The sequence below is a fragment of the Sphaerodactylus townsendi genome, linkage group LG03 (assembly GCF_021028975.2).
Source record: "Sphaerodactylus townsendi isolate TG3544 linkage group LG03, MPM_Stown_v2.3, whole genome shotgun sequence".
NCBI classification, from domain to species: Eukaryota; Metazoa; Chordata; class Lepidosauria; order Squamata; family Sphaerodactylidae; genus Sphaerodactylus; species Sphaerodactylus townsendi.
In genome coordinates, this window is record NC_059427.1 from 178143777 (window position 1) to 178162228 (window position 18452).

At 44.6% G+C, this 18452-nt stretch overlaps 1 protein-coding gene across 3 annotated transcripts in view; it reads right to left on the reverse strand.

Annotated features, from left to right (window-relative positions):
- The window catches only part of VDR (vitamin D receptor), a 129098-nt gene extending 121058 nt beyond the window's left edge, over positions 1-8040 (reverse strand). For all 3 annotated transcript variants that reach the window (XM_048491795.1, XM_048491796.1, XM_048491793.1), the window contains exon 1: positions 7966-8040. The gene's annotated coding sequence lies outside the window, so the exon portion shown is untranslated. The remainder of the gene's footprint in view (positions 1-7965) is intronic.
- Between the last annotated feature and the right edge of the window lie 10412 nt (positions 8041-18452).

Here is an 18452-nt window from a genome sequence, read left to right on the forward strand (position 1 = left end):
CAGAAACTTATAGAATGGCCACTTTGAGGAGAGGGCCATCCTACCCTGAAGCAAACTGTCCACAAATTGCACTGGCAGCTGCTGTTCATTCAACACAGACCTCTCCCCATTGGGAGAAAAACTTGGGCCTCAGTTGCAGATACCCACCCTGCTGGAACATGAACAAGTCTCACATGAGAAATGCTATTATGGGTCTTCCTCTCTAATTTCCATAACTTGTCGCTTACACAAATTCAGTCAGTGTGCCCAATTTGGGAGCCAGCAGTAACACATGCAACTGCCCAAAGACAGGACCAATAAACTCTTCCTGCTCAGGGTTCTGAATTGTTGTAGAAGTCTTTACTGATGCCTCAGTGTCTGTCAGCCTTGTAACATTTTCCCCAGCTCTGATCTAATGTATTCCAAATTCACAACAGCAGATCTACCTACAGCTGGAAAAAGTGTAAATAATCCTAGGTGCCAGTATATAATTTAGAGCAATTGGGCTCTTGGGATTAATACCACTCCAGAGACCAAACACCACACATCCCGGACGTCAGAGCCAATCTCATCTGTACTACATGTTTCAGCTTCCCAGAGTTCTGAAGAACTTCCAAAATAAAGTTGAACTCCGATAAAAAAAAGAAGTCTGTTTCAGAAGGAAATGAAGGTTTTTCAGAACGAGCTGTTGTTGCAAAGGATCCCGTAAAGGAAGATGAGTCACTTGCCTAGCCAGTATCTAGTGTGGGAGGAGGACATGCCGCAGAACAAAAGCAACCATGGAACTGTTCTATCCAAAAGCTTGGCTCAACAGAATTTTAGTACTGATGGGACAGAGCCCATGGAAAAAAGCAAAGCAGGTAAGAATGAAGGCCACGACCACCCCTTGGTTCAGCCCTAAAAAGACTTCTGTCTGCTCTCCAAATGTCCCAAGGAGTTTCCACCTTCCTCAACACTCCAACCCAGTGCCAAAAACCCACAGAGATGCCTCACCCTTTTATGCACATGCCAGACAGCACTGTGAGATGAATAGTTACCACCTCATCTAAACAGAGGAAAAGGAGAAAAGAAAGATATTCAGTTACATGATTATGAAGGATCAGGTTATCAAATGTCCCAACTTCAAAAGTGGCTTTAGGGTACCCAATAAGAAGCGACAATAAAAGAAATCATAAGGATTTTTGTGTTTATGTAACATAATGACTAAGAAATTGAGCTATGAATCAGAACTGGGTTGCATTTCACCTCTGCCAGGAATTACAAACTGATCTTATTTATGCAAGTCACTTTCTCATCAGTCGTATGTGGCTAATACGACTTACCTTATAAGACATGAGTCATTCTCACACCAGCTATTTAGTGGGGTGCTGTGTGGTTTCCGGGCTGTGTGGCCGTGTTCTAGCAGCATTCTCTCCTGACATTTTGCCTGCATCTGTGGCTGGCATCTTCAGAGGACCAGGAAAGAATGCTGCTAGAAACGTCAGGAGAGAATGCTGCTAGGACACGGCCACACGGCCCGGAGACCACACAGCACCCCAGTGATTCCGGCCGTGAAAGCCTTCGACAATACATATTTAGTTTAGATTGGGAGTTATCTGGAAGCTGGGCTTTTCATCCTGCTTTCACACAACTTCACGGTATGCCCACAAACGGTATAAATTTCCCCCTGACTTCTGTGCTTTCTTTCCAAAAACCTGCTTTACTACAATCTTTTTGGAAAGATTGCAACAAAGCTAGGGTAGCTGCCAGGTAGATGGGAAAGTCTGGATAGCTTCTGGTGCTGCCCACATGGTGCCATTTTCCCCACCCCAATCTTCTCCAGTGGCCACACATGCGCACACACATTACTAGGGGGTGCTTTTAAAAAAAAATCAGCAATTGCTAGATCACTTTTTAATGACAACCTGCCTTCTAGACCTTCACAAGGAGCCAGATACTTACTTCTTTACAGGGAAGCTAAGAATTCAGAGGACCTAGTGGATAAATTATAATATTACAGTGATACACTAATCTAGCATTTACTGATTTAAAACAATAATAGCTACCATGGGGGAACACATGGGGAAACCCATCATGTGGAAAACATCTGCTCAAGCGATTATCAGTATCCGAAGAAGAAAAAGAAGTTTGGAATTATATCCCACCTTTCTCTCCTGTAAGCAGACTCAAAGTGGCTTACAAGCTCCTTTCCCTTCCTCTCCCCACAACAAACACCTTATGACAGTGGTGGAGAACCTATGGCACTCCAGATGTTTATGAACTACAAATCCCCAATTGGCCATGCTGGCAGGGGCTGATGGGAATTGTAGTCCATGAACATCTGGAGTGCCGTAGGTTCACCACCATGGCCTGATGAGGTAGGTGGGGCTGAGAGAGTTACGAAGAACTTTGACTAGCCCAAGGTCACCAACCAGGAATGTAGGAGTGGGGAAACACATCTGGTTCACCAGATAAGCCTCTGCCACTCAGGTGGAGGAGTGGGGAATCAAACCCGGTTCTCCAGATTAGAATCAACCTGCTCTTAACCACTACACCACACTGGCACTTGCAGTGAGAAAACTTATAAGGAGAAGTGCTTTGAACTCTCTTAAGCATTACAAAATGCCAATTTTTAGCACAGCTATAGTTCTAAAATACCAACCAATGCTTAACAAAAGTCTGAAAATAATTCAGTTATATGGTCTTCTTCTAAGAGCTCAGACGTGTTTTGCATAATCTCGGATCCTTATAAAAAGACAAGTCTGGCCAGCATTATTATCGCCATGTTATTGATGGAGTCTGAGTCCCAGAGGCAGCAGCTGGCTTAAAGTGGACTCGGTAAGCTCAGATTTGTACGAGAGACTTGCGGCACAAAGCTCAGGGCTCCAAGTATTACCAACTTCCTTGGAGTGGGTGGACTGCAACACGGTCAAAACATATTGCTCACTTTAACAAAACTACCCAATCCAGAGATACATGTGACCAGGATTATTCACAGAGCATGACAATTTCCTTTCTTCGACATGCAGGAGCTACCTTATTCTTTTCTAGGGCATGTGCGTGAGAAGCGTTTCAAAAACAGCTGTCAATGTGTAATGAGGAAATGATACTATCAAAAAAGAGAAAGAAGATCCTTGCACATTCACACCCAAACCTTTGCATGTGCACAAAGAGGCTACATTATGATGTTGTGGCTTTTCCGGGTTGTGCGGCCATGATCCAGCAGTATTTTCTCCTGATGTTTCACCTGCATCTGTGGCTGGCATCTTCAGAGGATCTTCAGAGTCTACATTATGGCCAACTAGGGGCAGGAAACTGCTTTGGTCCAAGCACTGAAACAACTGCATCACCACTTACTCCCTTACAAAGCTACTACAGCGATCTTCCGAAGCCCTGCTTCAGGTACACTGATCTTCTGCGATCAGGTGGGCAGCAACTTAGGAGAAGGCCTTTTCTGTTGTAGCACCAAAGCTCTTGAACTTACTCCCCAGGGAGACTCACCTGTCCCCTTCTGTTGCCACCTTCTGCCAGCAGGTGAAGACTTTTCTGTTTTGGCAGGCGCTCCCTCAATTACCGTCCCTTCATTGCCCTGAGTTTTAAATTGTTGCTTCTACGTTTTCCTTTGTGTATTTCAGATTTTGCTTGAATTGTTTTAATGATTTGTTTGCTCAATTTTAATAGTTTGAGACACATCTTATTAGGTATGTTATTCATTAATTTGCAGAATTTATCAACCACCTTTAATCTGTTAGCCAACTTGGGGACTCTGATGAAGACAGAAAGGTGGGGCGGAATTTTGTACATAAAGAAGATGATGATTTTGGATTTATACCCCACCTTTCTCTCCTGTAAGGAGACTCAAGGTGGCTTATAACCTCCTTTTCCTTCCTCTCCTCACGACACCTTGTGAGGTAGGTGGAGTTGAGAGTCCTGAGAGAACTGTGACTAGCCCAAGGTAACCCAACAGGGATGTAAGAGTGGGGAAACACATCTCGTTCACCAGATAAGCCTCTGCCACTCAGGTGGAGGAGTGGGGAATCAAACCCGGTTCTCTAGATTAGAATCCACCTGCTCTTACACCATGCTGGCTCTCCATTAGAGAAATGCTGAGCCCCAGCAATACTATCAGGGGCAACGCCTCCTCCCATGCCATTAGCCTTGACAGAACTGTCTTATGTATTTATGTGAAGAACTGGCAGTGCTCGCCAATCAAAATGATCTTGCACTCCAATGTTTGGTATATGGGCCAGAAGTTATTTACCCCTTATTGTTTTTTTTTTTTTAAACCCTGGTATTTAAATTGTACTGTTCTACAATTACTGAAATAATCTAGATTGACTTTCTTACCATGGCCAATAAAACAGCAAAGTACTTTACTGCTATACAGTCTCATGTAAATTCTGTGAAAAAGGTTTAAGCAGGAGAACTAAGGCTGTCCAACACCACCCATCAGGTTTATTGCAAAGTACAGATTTGGCACTTGCTAGACTAAGCTGGTTTTCATAACTTTATTTAAACAACCACAGCATGAGAAAAACAGCAAGCAAATTAAAGTGTTTTTCATGTACGTATATATGAAAACAAAAGTACTTCAGAAGAAAAAAAAATCTAATAAAACACTTAGGTTAGAACTACATAGCCCAGTGGTGGAGAATTTTGTCTCAGATGTTAGGATTATCAGTTCCTGCCAGCATGGCCAATTGACCATGCTGGCAGGGGGCTGATGGGAATTGTAGTCCATAACATCTGGAGTGCCAAAAGTTCGCCACCACAGAATAGCCTTATACTACTATACTAAATTTTTGCAGGGGGTAAATCAGTGGGTGGGGAGGAGAATGTTTAAATTCACACACATATATTCCCTTCTTCTCCTCTCTTTTCCCTCATACCTGGCCTCTGTGACCATAAATGTCTGGCCTGGGGGTGGGAGGTATGAAACAAGAGGGCATGGGCTGGCAGAGCATAGTGGTTCGAGTGTCAGACTAGGTCCTGGGACAACCATGTTTGAATCTCTCACACGTAAGCCCACTTGGTGACCCTAGCCCTATCATATTTTCTCAGCATAGCCTACCCTCACACAGTTGCGGAGTAGAATGTTCGACTCCAAGTTTGGAAATACCCAGAGATCTGGGGTATCAGGTAATCAATCTAGTTGGAACAAAATAAATTGGAATAAAGTAAGCAGAGGGTGCTTCTGTCAACCCAAAACCACTGCTTAACTGCAAGACTTGCAACAACAGTTACACATGAGCATGTACAGTACAACCACAGATCTGAGATTAACAGTAAAAGCTTGAAGGTCAAAGAATGCAACTTCCAGGCAGGTTCAAGCACTGGCAGCTCATATTAGAAATTAACCAAGTGTCCAGATTCTGAAATTGGATCTGTTTATCTGGAGCCACCAACAGGAAACCTATGGTGTGGTAGTTAGAACGGTGGACAACGATACCTGGGTGCAAATCTCCACTCAGCTATAAAACTCAGTAGGTGACTTCAGGACACTCTCTCAACTTAGAATACTTCACAGGTTGAGAAATTAAATGAGGAAATGAGAAACGTGTACACCACCCAGATTTCCTTGAAAGAAGGGCGGAATAAAGAGTAATGGATATATGAAACAAGGTAACATGTGCCATGCTGAAGAACAGGAGCTCTGGTGATACTTGCTCAAAGTGGGAGAAGTAAACAGGAAGGAATAGATCTTTTTAAAGCATTAGCAATTAGACCATATATTAATATTATGTTTCAGGAAGACATCTCAGAACTTCTATTTAGATCAGGCACAGAAGTTAATTTTTGCAGCAAGCTGTCCCAATAGTTCCTATGATCAGGAAGAGAGCCAACCAATTGTTTCGAACAACCTTGACGTAAGCAACAAGGCACAGTAACGTGTACATAGTACGCAAGTAATCTCTAGTTTAATTCAGTTCTGGTCCTCTAAGTAATCAGAACACAGCAGAAAGGAGCTCTAAACGGTCTTGTTTACGTCTTACAGAGCTAGGCGAGTCCAGGACAGGAGCGTTGCATGTGACTGTACAGAGATTCAAGGCTCTGCCTGGTATGTCAGAGGAAGAGTTACCGGTAGTTCCTTGCTATTAACCTTACAGCATGCCACAAACAGAGCCCCTGCAGAGGGGGTTAAGGTGCTGGAGCAACATTGAGAGAGTAAGGCTTAAGTCCCTACTTTGACATGAAGCTCCTTGGGTAACCTTTGGCCTCACATTCGGGTCTCTCAGTCTAACCTACCTCACCCTGTTATTGAGAGTAAACATGGGATAAAAACTAAGAGCAGAATGCAATGAAAGCATAAGAAGGCCTAAGTTTCAGGCTGAAAGCCACACAGAAACTGACTGATCTACTGTTTCTAAATCAGAAGCACATGACATCAGGGAAGTCAGCAGTGACACATGAAAGCAAAAAAAAAAAATGCAACTTCATGAAAGTCATTAGGATGGTCTAACCTGGATTCAGAGAAGACATTTATACATGGCTCTATTTGTTTAGTTACTTTGTGTACACCCTGGCTCTCCTGCTAAGGGAGACCAAAAGCAGATTATGTTTTCTCCCCTTCTCCACTTTCTCCTCATAACAACCTTGTTAGGTTAGGCCAGCTGGCCAAGGCTCAGCCGGCTTCTACGGCAGAGTAGGGACTTAAAACTGCGACTCCCAGAACCTGGTCCAGAACTCCACACTGTCTAAAGATATCTAAAGCTAAGCAGCACCTCCCACCTCCCTAAAATTGCACTCCATATTAGAAAACCCATTGTATATTTTTTCAGCTACCTCCAAATACTCAGGCACATACCCCAGAGGGTATACATACCTCACATTGGGAACCACTGCTATACGGTCACAAGACTGGAGCTTTGAACGAAAAGTAAAACAGCGGGGCGGGGGCCATGGAGGGCAAAATGTCCATGAGCAGCCACTGGTCATAGAGAAAAAGCTTTGACATCACTACGGACATGTGTGAACTTAGGACCTTGGAAACAAGAAGGTGTAGCCCCAATTGTAAAAAAGGAAAAAGCCAAGTCAGTACTCTGCAAGCTAAAAACCTTAATCTGTTTTCACACCAGTTTTTAACATAAACTATGCACCCACAGTTCTTTTTTACTAACATACACACTGCTCCATGTACACATCCTCTGTGCCCTGTTGACCGGTGCTCACAAAAGAGTGCAGAACACCAGCAAGCACTTATGGTAAGTTGTATCAAGGACACCACAGCCCAAACAACAGCCCTCCTCTCAAGTTACCATCGCTCAATTTACTGCCAAACTTTTTTGGACTTCTATCCCACCCAACACTTACATATTTTGAAATTAACTTATTAAGAAACTTATTATTACACATTTGAAAAATAACTTATTAAGAAAAAACATGTTTGGAAATTAACTTATGAAGAAAAAGAACAGAGAAGCCAAGAGAGGGTATGGGGGGGGGGGGGAGAGGGAGACATTCCTTGGAAGTAAATTTCACTGTACACAATGTCACATGTGCCATAGGACTTCTTCAGTGTCAAAACTCAAGTTTGAGAACCGGCAAAGGGGGAGGGGAAACCCCCAGCAGTGTCCTACTACCTGCAGCCCATGAGATCGATCCCCTCTAGGAAGAACTGCCTCTTGAAAAAAAGTTATTCCTCTTGTACAAGACCTATTCAAAATTAACCCCAACTCATCCACCCAAATGGATATTCAGAATTAACCACCCAAACATACCCAACTTCCACCGCCGCTCTATCGATTATTACGTCTAGTCAAGACACGAAACTGGGGCTGCCAATCCAGCTGCCGTTATGTGGGGCCCCCTCCCTTATGGAGATTTTTCGGTCATTCTTTAGTCACGCTCACGTCGCTTCCCACCCACCACCCCACGCGCTTTGGGGTCATTCCCACCCAGTCTCAGGGGTGGCCATGAGGCGAGGCGCCCCCTCCCCCAGGCGCGTGCCTTGCCCCCACCCCATGCCACCCCGGGGGCGAGCGCGGGAACCACCCCCTCCTCAGATACCTGCGTTCCCCCAGGCGCCTCCTGCTCTCTCCGCTCCCTCCCCGCGTCAGTCCCGTAACCGTCCTTTTGACGGGAAACTACCGGCTGCCTAGAGCAGCCCCGCCCTCTCAACTCATTCCATCCAATAAGAGAGCGGAGATGGGTCCTCGCTCCTCCCCCTCAGGGTCCTAGCTCCTCCCCCAGACAACTGCTTTCGGCGGCCCGGGGTTCTAATCCCGCCTCTCTCCCAGTCCCGTAACCGTCCTTTGGACTGGCATCTACCCCGCCCACCCAACACCCATCCAATAGAAAAGAGGAGGTCGGTTCTCAACTCCACCCCCTGAAGCATCCTTTTTTTGCGCTCCAGGGTTCTAATCCAGCCTCACTCCTGAGATTTTTTTCCCCGTCCCTTTTTTTCGAGCGTCCCTCATTGCGCCCGCCCGCCTTCAGGCCAATGAGAAAATGGAGGCGGAGCGGAAGGAACGGCTAATTTTCCCAGGGGGGCGCGCGTTTCTCGTGAACGCGCCTTGACGGGGAGCACGTGACTTTCTCAAGAGCGCAGCTTTTTGGTCTTCAGACTTCCAGTCATCGTCGAGAGTTTTTAGACCACGTTTTGAAAGTTATTATTACTTTCCGTACTATAGCATAAGTATTCAGTCACAGGACACTTTCACCCCATTCCATCCCATGCCTCCACCATACTGAGGAGAAGGACAACCCACCATAGCAACACATCGCTCTTCTTAATCCATCTGTATATTATACATTAAAGTTTTAAATGGTATAGATAGTTCTTTTTATAGGTTTTCCAGTAGTCCTTTTGATAGTTTTGTAAAATTTCTGTTCCCTCTTAATACTTCTGTTTTTATGCTATTGTTTTATGGGTCCATATTTTGTATGCTTCCAATTTCTTATCAGTAGATTCTTTTATATATTTACAATTTTAAAGCTTTATCTTTTAGTCATATATTATTTACCTTATGCTAGTATATGACTGTAGTAAAGATTGATTGATTGATTGATTGATTGATTGATTGATTGATCAGGGAGGGGGCTAGAAATCCCCCCACACACCCCATACCAGACCGTAACTCCCAAAAGTCCATGGGGGAAACAGTGTTTCTGTCCATACACTAAACCAGTGATTCTCAACCAGGGTTCCGTGGTACCCTGGGGTACCATGAGCACGTCCCTGGGGTACCATGACAATGCTACCGCCTGCCCCCTCCCCCCCACCGGAATCAAATGGATTTTGAAGGGGGGGTTGGAAGCTTCATGGGCTCCCTTTAAACAACACAGAAAAACAGCATTGTTTTATTTGCCTAAATTCTGTGTGGATTGGGGGGGTAGATTTAAACAGAGCTCTCCCTTTAAATCCCCCCAATCCATGTCGAATTTAGGCAAACAAACAATGCGGCTGTCAATACTGCTTTCCCTCCCCTCCCCCTGCTTGCCACTCCCCCCACCTACAGGCCAAAAACGGGAAAAAAACCTAAAAAATGCAAAAAAAATCAAATGAACCTCAGGGGTACCCTGAGATATGAAGAGCGAGGTCAAGGGTACCACGATGTCGAAAAGCTTGGGAAACACTGCGCTAAACCTACAGTTCCAGTGGGACAATAGTTTATTGGTAGCAAAACAAAAAGTGTTAACTCTATCATAACAAAATAGTGTTAAGTCTATTGTAGCAGAACAAAACAGATGTCCAGGAGAACCTTAAAGAGTAACATTTTGTGCATTTGGACCTTTTGTGAGTCTCACAGCTCACTTTGTCAGATACAATGGGAGGAAGAAAAAGTCATGCTGGAATAAAACTCATACTGGAATAAATGTTTTCTGTCTTTAATGTGCCATCGTCCTGACCTTGATGGCCCCATCATCAGAGTTTTGAAAATGTTGGAAGCTAAGCATGGTCAGTCCTAGTCAGTATTTGGATGGGAGACCAACCAAAGAACTCCAGGAGATCAACCAAGAACTCCTCTTCAAAGCTGCTGTTTTCTCTGTAGTTGAGATTACAGGAGAACTCCAGACACCACGAGGAGGTTGGTAACCACAGTAAACCTGAACTGAGATTAAAACTTCTGTTCCATTTTAATGAGAACAAAAGCTAAACATTTCAGTTGCACCTGCACTGAAATAAAATACCTGTAATAGCTACCCCCTCAAAAGGAAGGAAGGAAGGAAGGAAGGAAGGAAGGAAGGAAGGAAGGAAGGAAGGAAGGAAGGAAGGAAGGAAGGAAGGAAGGAAGGAAGGAAGGAAGGAAGGAGGTTAGAATGAGGATAAGGAATGTGTTAATGAGACACACCTTTGGCCCTGCCGGGATCTAGTACAAGTCATACACCCACTATCTGGAAGAACGTTTCTATATTTGGAATAAGTCCAGGTTTCTAGGCTTTGCTGTATTCAAGAGCTGAAAAGAAGGACAGAAGTGTGCGGCTTTTTAAAACTGATACAGGGCTGAGTGGTGGTGAAAAGTGGCAAACGACCCAGGGCCCCACAAGGCTGAGCGATCCTCCCAGCATACTGGTTCATACTGTTACCGCTGTTTCTCAGGTAACAATAAGTGATTTTAGCTCAGCAACGTATTGAGGCGCAGGAAGCCGATGTTTCTTTAAGGCAAAGTATTTTATTTGGAAGTGGTGGTGACAGCTTGGGCAGGAGAATCGTGCTCTTGCAACCCAGCGCAAGAACTTTTATACATATACATCAAAGGGGCAAAAGGGGCAGGTAAAGGGGGCAGGTAAGGGGGCAAGTCCCTTACCGAACACCAATAAAGAAACATCAATACAAAAGGAAGATACAATTACAACTTCTGTGAATGGGATCATGAAATCCCGCTGTCAAGCGTCTTCCTGCGAGACTTCGCAATGGTGCTGAAAGGAGAGTGGAAAAGGTCAATTCAGAGAATCTGGGTGGGCTCGCTACCACACCCAGTTATCTATGTTATCAGATGGCTGTTTCCTTCTGTTATGACCTGAGGCTCCCGCGCCTCAGTCCTGCAACAAAAGTGACTTCAAACTGTCCAATGGTGGTCCTGACACATTCTCCAATGGCTGGAACCTCTGGGTGCTGCTATCAGATTTAATTTGCAAAACCAAAGGGGGGCTTCGTCTTCGTTAAGGAGTTGGCAGGGTGTTGGTCTAAGCTGCATTCCAGGGCTAACTTCCTTGTCCCTTAATATCAGCTTCTATAGGCTACTGCTTTTACTAACAAACACAAATATAAAAAATAACATTTCTAAACTCTAAACATTAGAGAAAGCCTTAGAAAGTCTTCAATACAGCATAAGCACATAAGAATTTTTCTAAATTAACAATGACAAAACCTTAAACCAACTAGAGAACCTAGCTAAAATATAATCCTAAACAGTGGGCAAATCATAAATTCAACACTAAGGGGGCTTTCATTACATCCTTAAAGAGGGGCAGAGGCAAGAGGGAAACCATATAACATTGGCACAACCACATATATGTCCTTTGCAAGCCTTATGGAGGCTTCTGAGCCACACAGGTCTCTGCGTCCTGACATGGAGCCAGTGTAGTCAGGTAACTTGACTTCAGGAAAATATTTTGGCTATTTTCCTGGGCGGTAACAATACTGTTTACGATTAGAAGAAGAAGGTTTGGTTATCCCTTCCCCCCTCACAACAAACACCCTGTGAGGTAGGTGGGGCTGAGAGAGCTCCGAGAAGCTGTGACTAGCCCAAGGCCACCCAGCTGGCATGTGTGGGAGTGTACAGGCTAATCTGAATTCCCCAGATAAGCCTCCACAGCTCAGGCGGCGGAGCTGGGAATCAAACCCGGTTCCTCCAGATTAGATACACGAGCTCTTAACCTCCTACGCCACTGCTGCGTAGTGGACAAACAAGGTAGCACTAATCCAACTTTTCACTTTGGACCTTCAGGGCAGTGGCTTATAGTGGCTTCTTGTATCCAAACCATAACATAGGTGTCTCCAAGAGGTGGGAGAGAAAGAATCTGTCAGAAAATATTAAGTTGTAGAAACTTCCCATCGTTCAATGTCAAGTAATAATCAGGGATCAATGTATTCTCTGTGTTCTTCTATTTCCTTCTTTGTTACATTCCATATGTTGATGCAAATTGTAGATGTGTGTGAAGTTCGGTTAGATTAGAGAACTGATTTGGCTAGTAGCTAAGCAAATGAGGTGTGATTGGGATGGTCCCTTGTTGAATTCCATTGAATTGGCTGTTTTTGTTTCTCATACTGAAAGTAGATCATTTGTATTTTCTGTACGGAACCATGTAGGTTAGTGAGGTAAGCAATCTGCCCACATCACACATGCCTTTCTGTCAGAATGGAAATAATGTGTCAGAATCTAGTGCGTACAGAACCCAAAGTATTCAAGTAAAATAAAAGGCAAACTGGTCCCTTACTTTTGGACAGCTCAGACACTGGTAATGGCATGTGGTTAAACAATATTTGTGAGTCAATTCCCAAAGGTTTAGAAAAATAAATAGGCTGAGAGTCTATTCCCCTTCCTTTCAATTCAAAGGTGTCATGCCCTTTCGTGTGTGTGTGTGTGTGTGTGTGTGTGTGTGTGTGTGTGTGTGTGTGTGTGTGTGTGTGTGTGTGTGTAAATTAGACATTTAGACTGTCCTCCCCTGAAGGGCTCAGGTTGCAAGAGGTCAAAAAGATAACTAGCCCACACACTTGATGGCTTATTCTAAGATTCCAGCACATGCCTGATATGTGTGGTAAATTATCATGTATGTTTTAAATTGTTAACCATCTTGGTGGCTCTTGTAAAGGCAGAAAGATGGGGTACAAGTCTTGTAAATAAATGATCAATAATAGAGCAGATGTAATTTTGAAACTGAAGAATTTGTTAGTACTACATTTCTCATTTAATATATGGTCGATTTTCTATTTGAAACGTGTGGCAAATAGTTCATCTTTTTGAAGACATATGACTGTGGACATCCATTAAATAATTGTGGTACTATTCCAAATGATGTGTGAACCACTGTTAGTACCACTAGTCAATATGACATCACCAGGGCCTTCTACATGATGTCACCAGTCCAAAGTCAGAAATGTTGCAGTGAGACAGCTTGAAAGCACACAGAACTGGGATACAGATATGTTTAATTATTTCAGGTCAATTTTTTTCCTTGGTTGTATTTACAATACCTGTAATCCATCATAAGTCATCAGTCACAACAATGTTTTCATTACCTCCAAACATACAGCAGCATTTAATCTACTTACCTGCACTGCTTCAGAATAAATATAGCCAGTTCCTTTCACCTCTTGCATACATCCCACATCTCAAATCAGAAAAGGGAAAAGAGCAGGTTTAGGTGTGGTCTTATACTGACTTGACATATTCCACCCAGTGATTTAATCACCTGATTTTACACCTTCCATGTCTTTTACTTCATAATTGTAACACTGATGGTCAGTCAGAATCCATTTATGCTTCCACTGTTGACCTTTGGCTGTCTAAATATTGCCAACAACAAGAAGGATCTCCATGGGAAAATACCCCTCCTAGATCTTTGGAATCCAGGAGTGACCTGAAAGCTGGGGAAAGTGGTATGTTTCAATTGCCAACAATTTCTATTCTGCATTGGTTTTCTTTGTCCCCAGATATACATTACACACAGCTGCTTCAGAGGTGTTTCAAAACTGGCCAGACCTTTTCACTGCAGACCAACACTGTAGTAACAATGACTCAAGTTAGGAAACGAAGTGTTCCGTACATGTAGGGAAGAGACACCGCTTTGTAAATCATAGGAACCTAGAGCAATATCTAGGTTTGCATCCCTACAGCCCAAGCGATGTTATTCTATTATTGTCAAAGTTTTACATGTCAAGTAAAGTTCCATTGTTACATACACTGTCAATTTCCTCTGTTTGCATCACTCGTAAGGTCTGCAGCAGCAAATATTACAGAAAGGGCTCCAGATTTCTATGCCCAGAAGGGAAGTGTTCAACAGTATTACCAGTTACTGTTGTGACATCCCAAAATAAGTTACTGATTATGTGCTGGGTTGCACTTGTCCACAATGGCTGTTTAAATAGCCCACATTTATTTCATCTAGACCATTTCCGCCACTGAAAGCAAGGCTTACCGGGCTTTGTTAGCCATAGTGTTTCTAGTAGCAGTCATGCTCCCCACTGCCCGTACTCTGCGCAGGGTTTTGCAAAAGGCGCCATTCTGAACAGGGGCAGAAATGACGTGCGCTGAGGGGTCGCAAGGGCGGCAGAATTGGGGTGGCTGCGTTGTCGCCACTTCGGTAGTGGGGAGTGCCGCTGGACCCCGCGTTACTTGGAGCGAGTAGCGTGCAACAAAAGGCGAGTGGGGAAACGGCCACACACACACAAAAATGCCAGACAGCAGTACACTAGAAGTATATTTCATACGCAAGAAAATATTGTTTAAATTAGGGTCAGGAGTCTAACACAAACTGTCATAGAATACAGAATACTAATGTGAAAATACTTATTACCACAAACAAAATTGCAGCCAGTTTCCATCCTTCCAACACTGAATAGCATCCAGATAGCTCTTCTGCTGCTGAAAAAAGGTCCCACTGACAACCAAAAAGGCTATGCTAAGGATACTGGGATCTGTACGTACAAAATGAAGGGCAACAGGTATATTTGGTATATATAATCCTGTCAAGCAAAGTAACGAGCGGAAATGTGGATTGTGCGGCACGTTAAATTAGAATAGTTATCTCTCAAAAGACCAGCCGTTTTACCTCAGAAGTTCATACAAACGTAAGGAGAACTTTACTTAAACTGAGAGAAAACAAATTCATTATATACACACGTATCACATATATAGTTACACGCACGGCATATAGTTTGTTACAGTTTGGTTGTGTTACAATATCTTTTACTATATAGTCAGAGCACTTTTTATATATCATTTGGTTTAAGCAGTATACAGAGCACAGAGAAACATCTTTCTTTCACTTAGTTAGGCAGTCTGGGAGTCTCAGAGAGCGTGAGGGAACAGAACACTACCAACGGATTCTAACTGTCACCTTTAGAATGTTTGTGCAGCTTCCCAGAATTCCCTGCTGCTTCTGCTGCTGCTGCTGCATGCAAGCAAGGCTGGAAATTCCAACACAAAAGTCATGTGGGATGAGGGTATGGTTAAGAGAGCCAGTGTGATGTATGGTTAATGGAGAACTGAGTTTGATTCCCCAGTCCTTTGTCAGACTCTCGAACGTGGAAATAACAGAGACCATAGGAAAGTCCAAAAGCAGTTTATTCCAGGTGATATGAAAAGTAACAATGTAAAGCAGGATCTGAGCTAGAGAGCTAGAGAGCTCAGATCCAGGACTTATATCCTTTAAACCCCCCCCCCCCCGTTTCGCCCCACACCAAAGGTCCACTACAGTTTCTACTACAAAGCTACAAAGAACCTGGGATCCTTTCACATCTCTTTGAAGATGGGCTGGCACCAGGAGATTGCTAGGAAAGGAAGAGGGAAACAGGGAAACAATTGTAAATCACACACAGCAAGACATCAAGATACTGACAGGCATGGTCCTTTACCATCCGCCCCCCTTAAGACCTCCCCCCCCCATTTCAGGCGATCGGGGTAAGCCCAGTGAAATGCCTTCACTAAGTGAGGGGCTCGGTCATGTTCGGAATCGACCCATTCGTTGTCCCCAGTCGGGAAATGGGTCCATGCGATCAAATACTGTAGCCGGCCACAATGCACCCGAGAGTCTAAGACTTCTTCCACCTCATGGTGAGGCTCGCCCCTCACCGCAACAGGGGCTGGCACCGCCGGCCGAGGGTGCCAGTCGTCCGGGGGGGGCGCGCCTTCTTGAGGAGGCTGCAATGAAAAACAGGATGTACAGACTTCAAGTTTTTAGGCAACTGCAACTCAGCCATCACATTATTAATCACTCTGAGCACCGGAAAAGGTCCAATATACTTTTCCCCAGTCCCTGCAAGTTCTTGGTGGACAAATACATCCAATCCCCAACCGCAAGGGTGAACGGCTGCCGTTTCTTATTGGCCTGCCACTTGTACCCCTGCTTTGCCTTCTCCAGGACTTGCTGCATCGGTCCCCACGCTTGCCGGATGGTCTGCACCCATTCCTACAATTCCACGGGTCCCTGCTGGACCTCCCCCAGGAATGGGAGATTGCAGAGAAGCTGAATGAATTCTTTGCATCTGTCTTCACCCAAGAGGAGGTGAGGAAAATTCCTGCACCTGAACCAAGCTTCTTAGGAGGTGAATCCGAGGAACTAGCGAAGATAGTGGTAGATAAGGAAGAAGTTCTGGCAGCCATTGATAAACTAAATGCTACCAAATCCCCTGGCTGGCCCAGATTGCATTCACCCAAGAGTTCTTAAAGAGCTCAAGCATGAAATTGCTGATCTTCTCACTTTAATATGCAACTTATCCTTGAAATCAGGCTCCATCCCCAAAGACTGGAAGATGGCTAATGTCACACCAATCTTTAAGAAAGGATCTAGGGGGGACCCAGGAAATTACAGGCCAGTCAGTTTGACATCTGTTCCTGGTAAATTAGTAGAATCTATCATTAAAGATAAAATTATAAAACATGTAGAAAAGCAAGACCTGCTGAGAGTCAGCATGGCTTTTGCAGAGGCAAATCCTGTCTTACAAACTTACTAGAGTTCTTTGAGGGTGTAAACAGGCATGTGGATAAGGGGGAACCAGTGGACATTGTCTACTTGGATTTCCAAAAGGCTTTTGACAAAGTTCCTCACCAGACACTGTTGAGAAAACTCAGCAATGAAGGAATAAGAGGGGAAGTCCTCCTGTTGATTAAAAACTGGTGGAGAAACAGGAAGCAAAGAGTGGGTATAAATGGGAAATTCTCACAATGGAGAGATATAGGGAGTGGTGTTCCGCAAGGATCCGCTTTGGGACCAGTGCTCTTTAACCTATTCATAAATGACCTGGAAGTAGGGGTGGGTAGCATGGTGGCCAAGTACAGGGGTCAGTGCTATCAGTCACAGACCAGGAAAGGGATTTGGGCGTCTTAGTTGATAGTTCCATGGGAATGTCAACTCAATGCATGGCAGCTGTGACAAAGGCAAACTCTATGCTGGGGAAAATTAGGAAAGGAATTGATAATACAACTGCAAAGATTGTCATGCCTTTATATAAAGCAGTGGTGCGACCACACTTGGAGTACTGTGTTCAGTTCTGGTCGCCACATCTCAAAAAGGATATCGAAGAGGTAGAAAAAGTGCAGAGAAGGGCAACAAGGATGATTGAGGGATTGGAGCACCTTCCTTATGAAGAGAGGCTGCAGCGTTTGGGACTCTTTAGTTTGGAGAGGAGACGTCTGAGGGGGGATATGATTGAAGTCTATAAAATTATGCATGGGGTAGAAAATGTGGACAGAGAGAAATTTCTCTCTCTCACAATACTAGAACCAGGGGGCATTCATTGAAAATGCTGGGGGGAAGAATTAGGACTAATAAAAGGAAACATTTTTTCACGCAACGTGTGATTGGTGTTTGGAATATGCTGCCACAGGAGGTGGTGATGGCCACTAACCTGGATAGCTTTAAAAGGGGCTTGGACAGATTTATGGAGGAGAAGTCGATCTATGGCTACCAATCTTGATCCTCCTTGATGTCAGTTTGCAAATGCCTTAGCAGACCAGGTGCTCAGGAGCAGCAGAAGGCCATTGCTTTCACATCCTGCATGTGAGCTCCCAAAGGCACCTGGTGGGCCACTGCGAGTAGCAGAGAGCTGGACTAGAAGGACTCTGGTCTGATCCAGCAGGCTCATTCTTATGTTCTTATGTTTTTAATGGAAACGGCTTAGCCGACTGTCCCGAAACAACCTCAAAGGGTTTTTTCCCCGTACTGCTATGCATTGTGTTGTTGTAGGCAAACTCAGCGAAAGACAGCAGGTCAACCCAATTGCCTCGATGGAAATTAATGTAGCACCGTAAATATTGTTCAAGAGTTGCGTTCGTACGTTTGCTCTGACCATCGGTCACCGCGTGAAACGCCGACGAAAGAGCCTGTTCTGTGCCCAGCAGCTTCAGAAAGTGCTGCCAGAACTGCGAAATAAACTGTCCGCCACAGTCCGATACTATCTTTTCAGGGGCCTCGTGGAGCCGGTAGACGTGGGTTACAAACATGCGGGCCAACTTGCTCGCTGTCGACAGCGATGCACAAGGGATGAAGTGCACCTGCTTCAAAAACAAGTCCACGACCATCCAGATCATCGACTTCCCTTTGCTGGACGGGAGGTCGGTAATGAAATCCGTGGAAATCACCTTCCAGGGTGCGGAGGGTGCTGGCAGGGGTTGGAGGAGACTGGGCACCTTCCCTTGCGCCCTCTTGGCCATCGCACACATGGGGCAACCTTTAACATAAGCCTCCACATCCCCCCTCAATGTCCTCCACCAAAACTGTCTATGGGCCAAATGCAATGTTTTCACAAACCCAAAGTGACCTGCCGATTTTACATCATGAGATCCCTGCAAAGCTAGGAGGTGCGCCGCCAGGGGCACATAGAGTTGATC